Genomic DNA, 19,167 nt, shown 5'->3' on the forward strand with positions numbered 1-19,167 from the left:
ATACTACACTACACTAGAATAAAATACACTATGATACACTACAGGATACACAACACTACACTATGATACACAACACTGGAATATACTACACTACACTAGAATAAAATACACTATGATACACTACAGGATACACAACACTACACTATGATACACAACACTGAAATATACTACACTACACTAGAATAAAATACACTATGATACACTACAGGATACACAACACTACACTATGATACACAACACTGGAATATACTACACTACACTAGAATAAAATACACTATGATACACTACAGGATACACAACACTACACTATGATACACAACACTGGAATATACTACACTACACTAGAATAAAATACACTATGATACACTACAGGATACACAACACTACACTATGATACACAACACTGAAATATACTACACTACACTAGAATAAAATACACTATGATACACTACAGGATACACAACACTACACTATGATACACAACACTGAAATATACTACACTACACTAGAATAAAATACACTATGATACACTACAGGATACACAACACTACACTATGATACACAACACTAAAATATACTACACTACACTATTATAAAATACACTATGATACACTACAGGATACACAACACTACACTATGATACACAACACTGAAATATACTACACTACACTAGAATAAAATACACTATGATACACTACAGGATACACAACACTACACAATGATACACAACACTGGAATATACTACACTACACTAGAATAAAATACACTATGATACACTACAGGATACACAACACTACACTATGATACACAACACTGAAATATACTACACTACACTAGAATAAAATACACTATGATACACTACAGGATACACAACACTACACTATGATACACAACACTGAAATATACTACACTACACTAGAATAAAATACACTATGATACACTACAGGATACACAACACTACACTATGATACACAACACTGAAATATACTACACTACACTATTATAAAATACACTATGATACACTACAGGATACACAACACTACACTATGATACACAACACTGAAATATACTACACTACACTAGAATAAAATACACTATGATACACTACAGGATACACAACACTACACAATGATACACAACACTGGAATATACTACACTACACTAGAATAAAATACACTATGATACACTACAGGATACACAACACTACACTATGATACACAACACTGAAATATACTACACTACACTAGAATAAAATACACTATGATACACTACAGGATACACAACACTACACTATGATACACAACACTGAAATATACTACACTACACTAGAATAAAATACACTATGATACACTACAGGATACACAACACTACACTATGATACACAACACTGAAATATACTACACTACACTAGAATAAAATACACTATGATACACTACAGGATACACAACACTACACTATGATACACAACACTGAAATATACTACACTACACTAGAATAAAATACACTATGATACACTACAGGATACACAACACTACACAATGATACACAACACTGGAATATACTACACTACACTAGAATAAAATACACTATGATACACTACAGGATACACAACACTACACTATGATACACAACACTGAAATATACTACACTACACTAGAATAAAATACACTATGATACACTACAGGATACACAACACTACACTATGATACACAACACTGAAATATACTACACTACACTAGAATAAAATACACTATGATACACTACAGGATACACAACACTACACTATGATACACAACACTGAAATATACTACACTACACTATTATAAAATACACTATGATACACTACAGGATACACAACACTACACTATGATACACAACACTGAAATATACTACACTACACTAGAATAAAATACACTATGATACACTACAGGATACACAACGCTACACAATGATACACAACACTGGAATATACTACACTACACTAGAATAAAATACACTATGATACACTACAGGATACACAACACTACACTATGATACACAACACTGAAATATACTACACTACACTAGAATAAAATACACTATGATACACTACAGGATACACAACACTACACTATGATACACAACACTGGAATATACTACACTACACTAGAATAAAATACACTATGATACACTACTGGATACACAACACTACACTATGATACACAACACTGAAATATACTACACTACACTAGAATAAAATACACTATGATACACTACAGGATACACAACACTACACTATGATACACAACACTGGAATATACTACACTACACTAGAATAAAATACACTATGATACACTACAGGATACACAACACTACACTATGATACACAACACTGGAATATACTACACTACACTAGAATAAAATACACTATGATACACTACAGGATACACAACACTACACTATGATACACAACACTGAAATATACTACACTACACTAGAATAAAATACACTATGATACACTACAGGATACACAACACTACACTATGATACACAACACTGAAATATACTACACTACACTAGAATAAAATACACTATGATACACTACAGGATACACAACACTACACTATGATACACAACACTAAAATATACTACACTACAATATTATAAAATACACTATGATACACTACAGGATACACAACACTACACTATGATACACAACACTGAAATATACTACACTACACTAGAATAAAATACACTATGATACACTACAGGATACACAACACTACACAATGATACACAACACTGGAATATACTACACTACACTAGAATAAAATACACTATGATACACTACAGGATACACAACACTACACTATGATACACAACACTGAAATATACTACACTACACTAGAATAAAATACACTATGATACACTACAGGATACACAACACTACACTATGATACACAACACTGAAATATACTACACTACACTAGAATAAAATACACTATGATACACTACAGGATACACAACACTACACTTTGACACACAACACTGAAATATACTACACTACACTAGAATAAAATACACTATGATACACTACAGGATACACAACGCTACACAATGATACACAACACTGGAATATACTACACTACACTAGAATAAAATACACTATGATACACTACAGGATACACAACACTACACAATGATACACAACACTGGAATATACTACACTACACTAGAATAAAATACACTATGATACACTACAGGATACACAACACTACACAATGATACACAACACTGGAATATACTACACTACACTAGAATAAAATACACTATGATACACTACAGGATACACAACACTACACTAGAATAAAATACACTATGATACACTACAGGATACACAACACTACACTAGAATAAAATACACTATGATACACTACAGGATACACAACACTACAGTATGATACACAACACTGAAATATACTACACTACTCTACACTACGCTATGCTACACTATGCTATGCTATGCTATGCTAGTCCTTTGCTACCTAAATGAGACTGAAGTTAATCCAGAAATAAAATTATGATAAATGATAAAAGTGTGTGTGTGTGTGTGTGTGTGTGTGTGTGTGTGTGTGTGTGTGTGCGTGTGTGTTTGTGATGTATCAGATGACACAATCAGGACATTCCTTATCTCTATCTGAATAGCGCAGGTGCTCGTGTGATCTGTTGCTTGGGTTTTTCCGGTTAGCATTTCTGTCTTTGCTGCTGGATCTGAATCAAGCTCCAGTTCTGCTAAACGCTCGACCTGGAGAGCACACACTTCCCATTAAGCTCTTTCTGGAAGTCAAACTGCTAGATCTAATTAATGATAAATGTTGTAAATGAGGCGTTTAATGGTTGAAGACAAAAAGGGAACGCTGCTAATGGACTGTAAATTCTGCAGCAGGGGCCTGTGGGGTAAACCTGCTAACGCAACTACAACTTCATTCCCTTTAAACATCTGTACGCTGTATTTAAGAGCCCAGGAGTGTGTTTGGGGAGAGTGATGAAGGATTCGGTTTGGTACACGTTTTCTACATAATAGCAGTATAAGAATCCTCGGTGTAGCACCTGCTCCCTGTGTGGATAGAAATGAGTTAATGTCGATGACAGACATCATGTGACAAGCTGCCATTAATCACGTTCCAACTTCTTCTCATCTCCTCCCTCTACTGAATAGATTAGTGTTTTCAAGGCTTGTGTTAAGCTACAGGGCGGAACACAAAATTGTATAAAAACCGCATTAAACATTGCAATTAGATTAAAAAAGCTCATTTGCATAAACACAGACAAACATATTCCTCCTTGTTCGCTGTGAACGATGCGGTTGTACCATATGACTTGACATATTGTTATAAACAAAAGTATATATATGTGTATATGTATATAGCAATCTGTAATTTCTTTCTCCAAATTTGGAGGCACCAAATTCACTTCCCTGACTACCATGACCCTCCATGAAGATACGCTTTCCATGTGCTGGAGAGGAATATGTCCTGCTATTATTGCGTTTTTGTAGAATTCCATTCCACGTTTTGTCTACTGATGTTGGTGAGTGAGATCATTTATATTTAATAGGGTTGAGGTCTGAGCTCTATCGCAGGAGATCTTTCACTCCAACTCATGTAAAGTGTATCTTCATGGAGCTTGCATTCTTCTTCATTTTCCCTCATACTGGAACAGGTTTGTGTCTCCTTATTCAAGCGAAGGGAAAAATGACATGCTACAGCATCCAAAGACGTCCGAAACAATTGTGGTCCTCCACGTTTGTGGTAACAGTTTGGAGAAGAACCACATATGACTGGAAAAATGAGGTGTCCCACTTTTTTTTGTTCATGCCTATTATGTATTTTAACCCCGAGGTGATCGATCGATCGATCGATCGATCGATCGATCGATCGATCGATCGATCGATCGATCGATCGATCTATCTATCTATCTATCTATCTATCTATCTATCTATCTATCTATCTATCTATCTATCTATCTATCTATCTATCTATCTGTTTCCTATTCACAGCCCCGTATCGAGGAAGGATATGATATATCCTCATATTCAGGCATTATTGAGGAAATAAATCAGTGAAAGAGTCTCGACAAGTCACTACAAAGTTCCTCCAGTTACACACAAAGGTCACATTGAATCCCATTCATTTGCTGTAATTCACAGAGTCAAAACCTCTCACTCGGAGGCCCGGGTTACTCTCATATACTCTGGGTTTTAGCGCTTCTGTTCGGCACAGGCCCACAGGCCTAAACACACGGTGATCTGTAACAACTCAAACAATACATCAATACATGATGCTAATTCCTCTATAATATTACACCCTTATATAAATACAAATCATCATTTCATTACACACATTGTATTTACGTGATCTGGGAATCTTACACCAGCAAAAGATTACAAAAGGGATCTCCAAACAATCAATAGATCTTTTTGGATTTTATAATAAAAAGCTTATTTAAAGACAGGATGAAAGATATGGACACACTGATCATGGGGGAAGTGGTAGATCCGTGAATAAGGTTGTTATGCAACGTCATGAGTTCAAATCCCAACACCACCAAGCTGCCATTTGCGTCTTGAGCTTTACCTCTTAACCTACAACTGATCAGTTGATGAGATTATTGTAAGTCGTCCTGGATAACTGGGGCTGCCAAACGCTGTAAATGTAAACTTAGACTTAGAAATGGACACAAGTCATAACTTTGTGATTAAAGAAAGAAGCATAAAACAAATAAAAGAAACTTAGACATCATATACACCCAATATATCCAGTGTTTCCAGTCAAACTTAGACTAAAAACCCAGCCTGGAACTTCAACAGCTTCACAGCATCTTTCACAGCCTCACATCCAGGAAGTGTGTAGAGCTGATGTTATCTACTCCAAACCCTTTATATAATAGAAATCAATTCATTTTAAGGAAATACATCAATGAAACAATCTCGACAAGACGCTACAAATTTCCTCTACTTTCACACAAAGTTCACACTTAATTCCATCGATTTTCTGTAACTCCTGCCCAGTTTATCCCGGATTCCCAGGGAGTCAAGCCGAGTCTCTAAAAACAGCCTGGATCAGTTTGCCTCATGTTATAACCTCAAACAACTGCCAACATTGTTTTCAAAGAGAGAATTCATCCATTACATACTAAAACATGGTTCTTCTTCTTCTTTCTGCATTTCACTTAAACCTTTCTTTAAAGTCATATCAATCCCTCACCTCACCTCACCATACCTCACCTCACCTCACCTCACCTCCTTACCTTGCCTCAGATTCACTTATATTATATTAAATAATATGTTATTGTAAACGTAAATATTATTTAAATCCCTGCAATGATATTTAAGCTTTTTGGGCACCATGCACCTTTATGGTTAAGATGTTTAGATGACGGAAGGTTCCAGGAGTTCCAGTCTCATACATCATTAAGCTGCCATGCCTGGGACCTTGAGCAAGACCAACCTGCTCAGTTGTGTGGATGAGATCATGATGGATGAGAAGTTTTTGACAGACAGACAGACAGACAGACAGACAGACAGACAGACAGACAGACAGACAGACAGACAGACAGACAGACAGATAGATAGATAGATAGATAGATAGATAGATAGATAGATAGATAGATAGATAGATAACTGGTACAACAAAATGCAGTTTTGCATTCACCAGAAGTGCAAATGGACAAGTGCATATTGGGCAAATACTGTTTATGTAATTACAACATATAATAAATTGGTGCATAAATGAACAGAAAATTAATATTAAGGCTATGACAGAAAAAAATGTGCACGAGCTGTTGAGTAAGTACAAAAAATATATATAAAGGCTCTGGGCAGAGTAAACATGTGCGAGAGCTGGTGAGCAAATACACTGAGAATGTATATAAACATATATAAAAGGTTTTATTAGTGCAGGATGTGTGTAAGACACAAGAGGTGTAGAGAAGGTGGGATATAAAAATGTACATTATGGGACACGTTGTATATACTGGATACAGGATAATCTATGCTTTTAGACTTTACATGTACATTTCCAGGTAACACACACACACACACACACACACACACACACACACACACACACACACACACACTAAAGCGCAGACTAGAAAACAAAAGTGACTCTACTTCGAGAAGCGGTGCAGTACAGAACATTTCATTCGAAACCCCTCTAATGTTGTGATATAAAACCTGTTTACAGCCGAATGTTATTCTCTAGAAAATAAAACAAAACCGTTCAAACGATATAAAGGTGTAATCTTAAAGCACAAAGGCAACGATATAACCTGTAGGAATGCTGAATATCAGTTCTATATTACATCCATCAGGATAAATGGATTCTATTAGGAATTAGGATTCTAATACACTAAAAATACACTAATAATACACTAATAATAAACTAATAATAAACTAATAATACACCAATGATACACTAATAATACACCAATGATACACTAATAATACACTAATAATACACCAATGATACACTTATAATACACTAATAATAAACTAATGATACACTAATAATACACCAATGATACACTAATAATACACTAATAATAAACTAATAATACACCAATGATACACTAATAATACACTAATAATAAACTAATAATAAACTAATAATACACCAATGATACACTAATAATACACCAATGATACACTAATAATACACTAATAATACACCAATGATACACTTATAATACACTAATAATACACTAATAATAAACTAATAATAAACTAATAATACACCAATGATACACTAATAATACACCAATGATACACTAATAATACACTAATAATACACCAATGATACACTTATAATACACTAATAATACACTAATAATAAACTAATGATACACTAATAATACACCAATGATACACTAATAATACACTAATAATACACTAATAATACACCAATGATACACTAATAATACACTAATAATACACTAATAATACACCAATGATACACTAATAATACACTAATAATACACTAATGATACACTAATAATACACTAATAATACACCAATGATACACTAATAATACACTAATAATACACTAATGATACACTAATAATACACTAATAATACACTAATAATACACCAATGATACACTAATAATACACTAATAATACACTAATGATACACTAATAATACACTAATAATACACTAATAATACACCAATGATACACTAATAATACACTAATAATACACTAATAATACACTAATAATACACCAATGATACACTAATAATACACTAATAATACACTAATAATACACCAATGATACACTAATAATACACTAATAATACACTAATGATACACTAATAATACACTAATAATACACCAATGATACACTAATAATACACTAATAATACACTAATGATACACTAATAATACACTAATAATACACTAATAATACACCAATGATACACTAATAATACACTAATAATACACTAATGATACACTAATAATACACTAATAATACACTAATAATACACTAATAATACACCAATGATACACTAATAATACACTAATAATACACTAATAATACACCAATGATACACTAATAATACACTAATAATACACTAATGATACACTAATAATACACTAATAATACACCAATGATACACTAATAATACACTAATAATACACTAATGATACACTAATAATACACTAATAATACACTAATAATACACCAATGATACACTAATAATACACTAATAATACACTAATGATACACTAATAATACACTAATAATACACATCCTGCATGCAATCTGCGCAACTATTTCCATCGTACCCTAACAATCCTCCAACGGGACCTTGAAAAACTCAAGAGGCTCCATTTTATTTATTTTGATGAAGTGGGTCAGGTGGATAAAAAACACACCTATGGCCTACTTGGAATGAAACACACATTATTCTTAAATTGTTTGTGTGTGTGGGGTGTGTGTGTGGGGGTGTGTGTGGGGGTGTTTGGTTATTAGTTAAATGCATAGTTTTGTCAATTAAAACAACAATAACAAAACAAATTAGAATAAATAAACTGTCCAGGGGGTCAGGATGCTGCTGGTGCTGATGCTGGTGCTGATGCTGATGCTGATGCTGAGAAGTCAAACCTGCGCGCGACAAGATGCGACTGTACGGAATCTATTTATAGATCGCTTTGTAGGGGTGGGATGCAAATCTGAGAAATTGCTTAGGTTGTATCTTTAAGTGTGTGTGTGTGTGTGTGTGTGTGTGTGTGTGTGTGTGTGTGTGTGTGTGTGTTTGTGTGTGTGTGTGTGTGTGTGTGTGTAATATAATGAAAACCCCTACCTCCAGCCGACGCCGGATGGATCGGATGTTCCCGCTGTTCCCCGTTTCTCTGTCTGTCTCCAATCCGAACCTTAAATTAAATGCTGGTTCAGGGGTTGGCAATTTATATCGACTCTACTTTTCAGTGTCTCCCAGTCTCTCCCAGGGTGTCCAAGTGTCTCTAACCTTCTCTCATCTCCGGCTCCTCTCTTCTCCTCTCCTGCCTTCCTTTCCTCCAGCCCTATTTGAAGCGCCCTACGCGCCCATTAAGTCCCGCCCCCTCTCCCCATTTAACAGTACTTATTAACCAATCAGCATCTTCATCTATTTAACCTCCTCCAATCAGATTCCAAGAGGCGGGCACTGGTTCATTTTTTTTTACCGTACAGCGATGACGTAATGGTCCTGATCTCAGATCGGGCGCTCCTGCGGCAAAAACACGAACCACACACACACACACACACACACACATTCCCTCATCGCTAGATCATACACCAGAAATAACCCTCTCTGAGAGAGACGTGTTTATGATCCACCACTGACGGGAAACACTCAACATCTAAACATCTTCACATAATCATGATATTCCAGGATTGTTTTGTATATTCACTATATTTTGTTACACTCCCTGAGATGATGCTACTTATTTGTGATGCTGGTGTTGAACCATAAAGAGCACATTTACGATACATCACACACTTTTTAGGGTTGTTGTAAATCCAAATGAGGGATAAATAAAGAGGTGGGAACACTTTAACACCAAGAGTCAACTTCTAGAAGTTAGGAGGACCCAGAGGAAACCCAGGAGGACCCCTGGAGAGCAACAACCCGAGCTCAGGATTGACCTGGGAACAATTTTTCATGTAACTTAAAAGCTTTACTCGATATGTTTTGCGATACATACTCATCTCATTAAGCGGACTTTTTAGATACACAAATAAGATATACTTGGGTGGTACCATCAAGGTCACTCAAGGGCACCTCTGTGAATAAAGAATACATTGCTAAAGCTAACACCCTGCATGGCGAAGATAAAGAACTGGAGAGAGGAGATGGTGGGGGATAAACTCTGTTAATGGATAAAAAAGTATGACATTAGATTAAATGCATAATAACTGTAATTGCTGAAATATGACGAGCCTCGTTACACGTCCTGATGTTGAGAATCTTTTCAAACCACTAGCAAAAACCAAACAACAAATATAGAAAACATTTTTCACTGTAAGCCATACGGTCTATTTGTCCACCTCCAAGGACATGTAGTACAAAGCTGGATTAATGGGTTAGTTGCTGATTATCTCAGCTTAAGCTCCTCATGGTGTTCTTCAGATCTCTTTTTTCGCTCTTCAATTCCAGTTCAATTTTATGTGTAGAGCATTTACAAACTCATAAATCAGTCCCTGTTAGTTCGTCTCCTCGTCAATCATTGGTAGGTGAGACCTGCTATGTTGTAGAGTTCAGAAACAGGGGCATGAAGCTGGAGGTGGCAGAGTTAAAGATGCTGCGAGTATATTGAGTTTATTAGAGGGACTGAGAGAGAAGGGATTGAAATGGTTTGGTCATGTGCAGAAGAGGAGCATGAGGTATATCAGTAGAAGAACACTGAGGATGGAGCCACCAGGCAGGAGGAATAAAGAAAGGCTGAAGAGGAGGTTGATGGATGTGGTGGTTGGTTCGAAAGAGGCAGATGGAGAGGACACGGTGGTATGGAGACAGATGATTCGCTGTATCATGTCTTAATGGGAGCAGCCGAAAGACGAAGAAGTCCCTATAAGTTTGTCCAAAATAAACAAACCAGCAACGAACCAGTGGTGAGAAAAAATCTCTCTGAGATGGTATGAGGAAGAAACTTTAAGCGATTTAGAAGCGAACCCATTCTTATCCTCATCATTGAACGATGATTCATTACAGTTCCATCATTATTTAGGTTACCAACTTTTCACTGATGGAGACTTTTTCATGAAAGATGTTCATGGAAATTGCAGACCTGTAATTCCTGTAGTGCTCCTGACCCTTTCTTCTCTTCAGATCTGGATGGAGTTCTGTTTGACTGGAGGCCACTGGTGATGGTTCCACATCAACAGCCTGAAGCTCCACGAAATGACTGTGCAACTCAAGATCTTTAAAGATGGATTTGGACTGTAATTAATATTAAATGATTTACATTAATTAAATTAAAATGAATATAATGAATATCTAATACAATTCACGTTTAATCACTTCTCACCTTAACAGTGACGAGGATGAGGTTCCCTTTTGAGTCTGGTTCCTCTTAAGGTTTCTTCCTCATGTCATCTCAAGGAGTTTTTCCTTCACCACCAACCGTTCAGGACCAAAACCTTCAGGACCAAACGTATACATTATTTTATTACTGCTTTATCTCAGTAAAGCTGGTTTGAGACAATGATAAAAGCACCATACAAATGAAAATGAATTAATTCAGTCCACATCCATCTTCTTGCTTCTCCAACCCTCTACAGGATCTTCATCTGTTCATGTGGAGAACATTCTCAGCAGACGTGAGTGGTTTCTATTTTGAAAAGGACTCCATCTAGAGGTGGGATGTGAGGAGGAATAAGTGAGATCTGGAACAAAGAAGGTGACAATGTACCTCAGGAGCATGTGTAGCTTCACAGAGAGACCAAGGAGAAATAGAGGATGTGTTAGAGAGAGAGAGAAGCATGGATTATTGTGAGATCAGGGTCCGAATCGGGATTCTGCCAAGTCTTGCTATAACAGCATAACTGAAAAGAAGAGCCAGAAGATAACCCAGACATGAGGGAGCTCTGGGATATAAGGTAGACACCAAAGAGCACAACTGCATCTAAACACTTTATAAAGAGTTGAACTGTTGAAGAACCATTTATTGGTTTCAAATCCTTAAATCCTCCACTCTTCTTTACTAAATTTAGCTTCACTCAATCAACCAGGACACAGAATAACTCAGTCGCCAAAGTAGTCGGATTTGTCACCGAAACGCCTCGACGTACCTCAAAAGCTTGTCTCATAAACCAGAAGTTCTCGCCTCTAGTCCCAGAGACCTCAATGCCCTGCAGGAGTTGGAACGTCTCCCGACTGCAAATGCACCTGATCCCACTGATCCGCTAATGATCGAGCCCGTCATGAGATGAATCAAATGTGAGTCAGATGTGGGAGAAGGGAAAACTTCCAACTGTGAAGTGCAGTGGGTGAGATGCTGTGCCTTTAATTAACTCGGCACATTAGACAAAAAAAAGAGTGAAGCAGCAATTAAAGTGCGAAGACAAAAGAAATAAATAAATCGAATATGTACATCTCTAGTAGAATCTACAATCAGATCATTCGAGTGGTGCAGGAGATGATTGTCTATGCCAGGAACTCACAAATCTCCCAATTATACATATGATTCTACACCGTAATGTCCCAATGAAGTTTTATTACAGTTTTGCTCAGTCGCTTTGGAGTGTTTCTCAGATCCGAAATGAAAATTCTCAAAACTACTTGTTGAACCTCCACATCATTTAGTCAATTGGGCTCATCATAAAAACGTTGGATCGAATGGCGAACGCTTTTGTACAACATTTAATGGATTGTGTACGAGTGTCTGCTGTTTCCTACAGTGTCAAGTCAAGTCAAGTCAAGTCAAGTCAAGTCAAGAGGCTTCTATTGTCATTTCTACTATACACAGTGGTACACAGTAAAAACCAGACAACGTTCCTCCTGAACCCTGGTGCTACACTAAACAATAACATAAAGCTACAACACAACACATGCTACATAAAGTGCATCGAGTGCAACCTGGTGCAAACAGTGTAGACAGAAAACACAATACAACACAAGACAAGACACAGTTGTTTATGTTCAAGTTGATCAAAATATATTCTACTGGTTTCACCTGAAACCTTTTAACCCCCAAAACATCTCAGTATCAGTTCATTGTGTACGTCATTGAACGCAAAATGGTTGAACCAGTCGTCAGAATCTGTTATTTAACATTTCTATTAAACTTTTTATTTGTAAATGTGATGAATGGATGAATTGTGCAGATGAACCTTGAACGTCACTAATGAAGGCGTGTGAACGGAATCAGATCAACCGATAATCAACCAGTTCCCTAAAACAGGTCAAAGGTGAATCTGGTGATCCTTCAGTTGGAGAGTGAATACAGACAAAACACAGAATTCTACATTCTGAAAACGGATCAACAACTAAAACAAATGAACACGTGTACAGTAAAAGTGTGAATCCTGTTCTGTCTTTTACACTCAATATAAATCAAATATCCAATCAAATAAATACATTTGTGATCTGAAACTAATCGATGGCAAACAGAAAGAAGTGAAATTTGCTGCGTTTTCAATTGCAGTGATCCAAAACCATTGTTTATATCAAGAAACACTGAAACTGTGCATCATACTGAGAACACGAATGAACATTTCGATGATTTTGTGGGAATGAGATGTTCATTCCCACGAATACTTACTTTTGAGAGATGAACAGGGATTTTAAGAAAAGTTCAGGCTTTTACAGAAAATCCATTGTGTTGTGCTGTTTGTACACATTGTTTCGAGAAATGCACTTCCTGGTTCGTGTCAAGCTGGAAAGAATTCGTTTTGACTGATACTCACTCAAAAAAGAATCTTGAATAATGTAGGAATATGTGATTGGTCACAGAAGAGTGGCTGCTGGAGACGGGACAGGGTGTCCAGCCGTCCAGACAGGGTTCATTACACTCCATAATTATACAACAAACAAGCGATTATCATAATTAAGAAAAGCAGACAGAGCACGGAGAAAAAAAACCACGCTCCCACACAGAGACCTGTAGATATCAACCTGGATATCATCCAAACATTTCATCATCAACTGACTGTGGAAAAGTTTGAACACGGCATTGGTAAAAGTACTGGGACACCTGATTTCTTCAGCCGTTTGTGGTTCTTCTCTAAACTCAGCACAAAGTTGAAAGCACACAATCGTTCAGGATAAAAATGTGGATGCCGCAGCATTATATAAATGTTTGTGGATTATGTAGAACATCTGGCTGAGTTAGTCCAAGGTCCCATCCCAGGGGTTCTCCTGGTTGAGAGCTTGATCTATCTGCATCTGCTGCGGAAAACATCAGGTTCGAATTTTGAGGATTTCAGTGGATTTATCTTTGTATATTATTCAAAGGATATTATTTTTAATTGTGTGATGATTTTGGATATGATAATCAACTAGCATCCATGATGCTTTAGTTATTATTTATGACATACTTAATGAAAATATAAATAAATAAATATTAAAGATGCAAAACGTAAACCTTTAATGCGACACAAATGTATTCATGACGTCCTTTCTTTACTTCCTTTCTTTTCTTTAAATGAATACACTGAAAAATCATTTTTAATCACTAAATATTTGTTTTACTGATGCACCAAGTCTCAAATCAAGCATTAAAATACCCCATGTTGCACACGTCCGGCGATTAAATCCGTCCGTGTGGAAACATTGCAAAAGTTCCGTTTACTGTCCTGATGATTTACATTTTCTCCAAAATTTTTGAAAAACATCTATGACCTTTGAAACATGTCTAGTCTTTCTATGTCTATGTTGATTTTTCACTAATAATAAACATGCAATTGCATTAAGGATCCATTTTTGTTTATCGTCTTATCGTATGGTGAAGTCGGTTCCAATGAGCTGGAAGCCGCAAAACAACCCCAAACCATTAATCTTCCACCTCCATGTGTGACTGTGGGGGTGAGGGAGTCTGATCACATCTTCTCTTCTGTTGTAAAAACAACATTTGGACTCCACAGAACTTCTTCCACTCATTTACTGTTTAATTCTTGTGTTTATATGTGTTTAATATTTATTTAAAAAAGGAAGAAGAAGTGTAAATATCATTAAGGACTCTTTTCTCTGTAAAACTGTTCCATCAGCGTGATGTTCCCTACTTTTCTGTTGTCATTGTGGTTACAGAGATGTAATGGATCAGATGTATTGATCCGTTGAAGAGGAAAAGCACTGACTCAGAGCAGCATAGATGATCATAATAATGATGATGACGATGATGATGATGTGTTCATGCTCTTAAATAATCCTCTGATGTCTGTACAGAAAATAAATATAGGCTTTATTTATATATATTTTTTGAAGACATCTCAGAAGGGTTATAGGATCAAATGTGTTTGGTAAACATCTTCAGAATCATAATAAGAGATAAAATAGAGAATCTGATCATCTGATTGCGGCTCTAGTGACAGTTATATGAGCTCATTGTGAGTGCTGAGACGAGGACGTGGTCATGAGCTCAGCTTAGACCCTGACTGTAATCTCTGTATTACACACGGGTCAGGGATGAGAATGGGTTTGTACTGTGGTGTGATATTAGCGCACGACTGGGGGGGTGGGGGGGTTGGGGGGATATCCCAGAGGCTTATCCGTTGAGCTAACATCTCCCAGGTCAGAGCAGCAGTAGATCACACATTCCCTAACATCTACAGCAGGTACAGGTTGGTCACATCCACATACTGTCCTGTTTTTAGGATTTGGAAGAAACCCACGCTGGAGATCTTTGAGAAAACCAACAGCGAGCTCTAAACCAGTGGCTTTGGAGCTGTGAGGTGTGTGTGAAAATGTTAAGCAAAATGATTGAATTAAAAATACTCACTTGCATGAAGATCTCACAGATGAGGAGCAAACAATATACATTTAAATATCACAGCTATCCATAGCATGTCCAACAGAGCAGAATTGTCCATGGATTCTGGATGAAAATCATGGTATTAATCTCCTCAATCTTCTAAGCCTCTTTCTTCTGTCGATCACGGCATCTCGAAACCAGTTTCGGACATCTATCAGCTTAAACTGTATGTGTGGAAGCACATGCTGGCTTTCAGCTCTTTGCCAGCCTTTAGATGTTGATTTAGATGTTGAAATTTACTAAGGTTGAGCTGGTTTGTGTGTAGATACTGTTGCATGGTAGTTTTTAGATTGATATTGGAATGCTATATACTAGATTATATAATCACTTGAACTAGGGGACGCAAACCTGTGCCCAAGCTAGATGAAGATATGAAAATTGTTTAGCTCGGATTGAGTGGAAGATCTCATGCTACAGAGCTCTGCCCTCAACCCTTATGAAGAGGTAGCTCACTGGTTAAGACATTGTATTTTGGACTAGAAGGTCATGAGTTCTTGAGTAAGATCTTTACTCCTTGAGGGTGTTTGGTAAATGCTGTAAATGTTATGTAATACATGCATTCTGTTGAACACCTGATTTAAAACCCATGTTGACTGCACCCCAGGCCTCCTCATCTCACCTCCATCAGTACCTGATTTTCCTCACTGGCTGAATGATCACAAATCCCCACAATGGTCAGATGTTCACAAACTTGTGTCCATATAGCGTATAAATAATCAGTTTTGCTGGATAGCTTTAAAAAAAAATTTATATTAATTATTATTAACGTTTTTAATACTCCAAGCACCATGGCCATGAACAAATATGAATTCTTTATGCAAATGTATGTTAATTATTAGAGAAACCAAATTGAATATAGAGCATAAAAAGAGATGTTTCAAAGGTCATGGATGTTTTTTTTGAAGAACTTGTTCATGTCTATTAGACACATCGAAATACCAGGTTCCCATTTACTTCTCTTTCTTTTCATTGAGCAAATTGAGCAATTTTCTCACACAAGCCTGTTTACATTTTCTCCATCTCCATAATCATAGAGCATAAAGAACATAGACATGTTCCAAAGAGGGTAGACATGTTTTTCAAGGACCTTGTTCATGTCTATTAAACAGGTGGGGGAAAAAAAAACATAGAAAAACCAAAGGTTCTCATTATTTCTCTTTATTTGCAACGAGCCAGTTGCTCAAACACACAAACCAGTTTACACGTTTTCAGATGATAGAGCAGAGTAACAAATATTCCAAATAAGTTTGGAAGTAATTATGGTGTTGTAAATGACGTAAATCATCAGGACACCAAACGGAGCCTTTGCTATGTTTCCAAATGGACGGTTTTAATTGCCGGATCTGTGCGTCATGGCGGATTTTGGTACAGATATCACTTCATTTAAAAAGAAAGGAAATATATATATATATATATATATATATATATATAGTGACATATAGTGACATATATAGTGACTCTCCTCTCTGTGGATTTTCCCACTTCGTCCAGGCCTGCCTCTGGATAGTGTTCTCTTCGATTGGAGGCCACTCTGTGCAGCTTGGATCGGTTTCTCATCAACGCCTTGGGTGGTTCCATGAAATTCCAGAGTAAGAACGGGATCTTTGACGATGGATTGGAATGTAGTTAATGTTAACAGTCTGCTACACTGACTCAGGAATACTTTTCGCTTCTGATCATTATCACTGTACCCCGCAACATTGTTTATCTGCTTCAAATGGACATTCGGTGCAACCCAGATGAGGATGGGTTCCCTCTTGAGTCTGGTTCCTCTCAAGGTTTCTTCCTTATGCCGTCTCGGGGAGATTTTCCTTGCCACAGTCGCCACCGGCTCGTTCATCAGGGACAAACTTACTCATAAAGAACATATTCACTTTCTGTGTAAAGCTGCTTTGAGACAATGTTCATCGTTAAAAGTGCAATACATATAAACATGAATTGAATTGAATATATCCTTTGCTAAGATATTTGAAAATGATTTATTCATATATAATTATTAATAGATGCTACCAATAGGGGGCGCCACAGCGGATCATCCGCCTCCATACCCTCCTGTTCTATACATCTGCCTCTTTCAAAACAACTACCTGCATGTCTTCCCTCACCACATCCATAAACCTCCTCCTTGGTCTTCCTCTTTTCCTCCTTCCTGGTAGTAGATGCGCTTTACTTTTATTATGACTTATAATTTGTGACCAGTATTAGATATGTAGATCAATTTCTCGTCGCTAAACCGTTTCTCGAGCGCGTTCTCCCAGCACCGCCACTGCTACGTAAATATGACGTTTCACAACACTACGGAGACAGAGGCGTGTCCTGAGAGTCACGTTGAATACAGATTAACATGGCAGAGGCAGAGCTGTAACTTCCTGCAGACACAACAGGAAAAGAACGTCTGCGTTTATTCAATCTGATTTGTGTTTTTTGCACTACAAAGGCGTGTGTGAAAGGACCATACGTTAGAAGTTAAAAGGGACGTATGTAAATGGATGATTTGCTGTGTGTCTGAACCAAAGATATAAACTATTTGTACCATATTGAATTGCTGAACATCGTATTTTTTCCATTGACTCGCATTGGAATTTGAATTTGAATGGGAATCGAATCGCACGTAGGCATCGAGATCGCATTAAAAAGTGCATCAGCCTCAGTTATGGCGATGCACATCCCTATATATTTATATATAGTGTGTATGCTGTTGTATATTCTATATTATATTACTGCACTGGTTTCCCCAATTTCCTGCCATAAATATATACGAAACAGCATTGGTGTATCTGTTCCGATAGTGTGTTTGAACACTCTGTGGTGATTCAGTGGAGAAGAGCTAAACAGAGTGAGGGCGCGGCAGAGAAATGAGCAGAGAAAACGTTCGTTGCGGTTATGAGGCGCCGCCGAAGCCATAACTCCTAATGAGTGTCACTGCGCCATGGGCTGTCTGCTCCCACCAGCTCGTTAGGGCGTGACATTGATAAAATAGGTCACTGGGATTCAGCACGAGGTAAAGGACAATGTGGTGGTGAAGAGACACAGGGAAAAAGAAAAAAGGACGAAGGAAAAGAGTGTGGGTGGAGAAGCCAATGGTCTTGAAGCACACCGAGTCCTACGCAGAACTCTACTCTATTTCGAGGCCCAGATTCAGTTATGAATATTTCAGCACAAGTTACAGCATGC

General features: G+C 37.0%; 1 protein-coding gene across 1 annotated transcript in view; it reads right to left on the reverse strand.

Moving 5' to 3' along the window:
- Positions 1-9,589, reverse strand: part of LOC310733560 (leucine-rich repeat neuronal protein 1) — a 38,332-nt gene extending 28,743 nt beyond the window's left edge. Inside the window, exon 1 of the mRNA XM_083554905.1 lies at positions 9,345-9,589. The gene's annotated coding sequence lies outside the window, so the exon portion shown is untranslated. The remainder of the gene's footprint in view (positions 1-9,344) is intronic.
- Between the last annotated feature and the right edge of the window lie 9,578 nt (positions 9,590-19,167).

Source organism: Silurus aristotelis, assembly GCF_946808225.1.
Source record: "Silurus aristotelis genome assembly, chromosome: 11".
In the NCBI taxonomy this organism is placed as follows: domain Eukaryota; kingdom Metazoa; phylum Chordata; class Actinopteri; order Siluriformes; family Siluridae; genus Silurus; species Silurus aristotelis.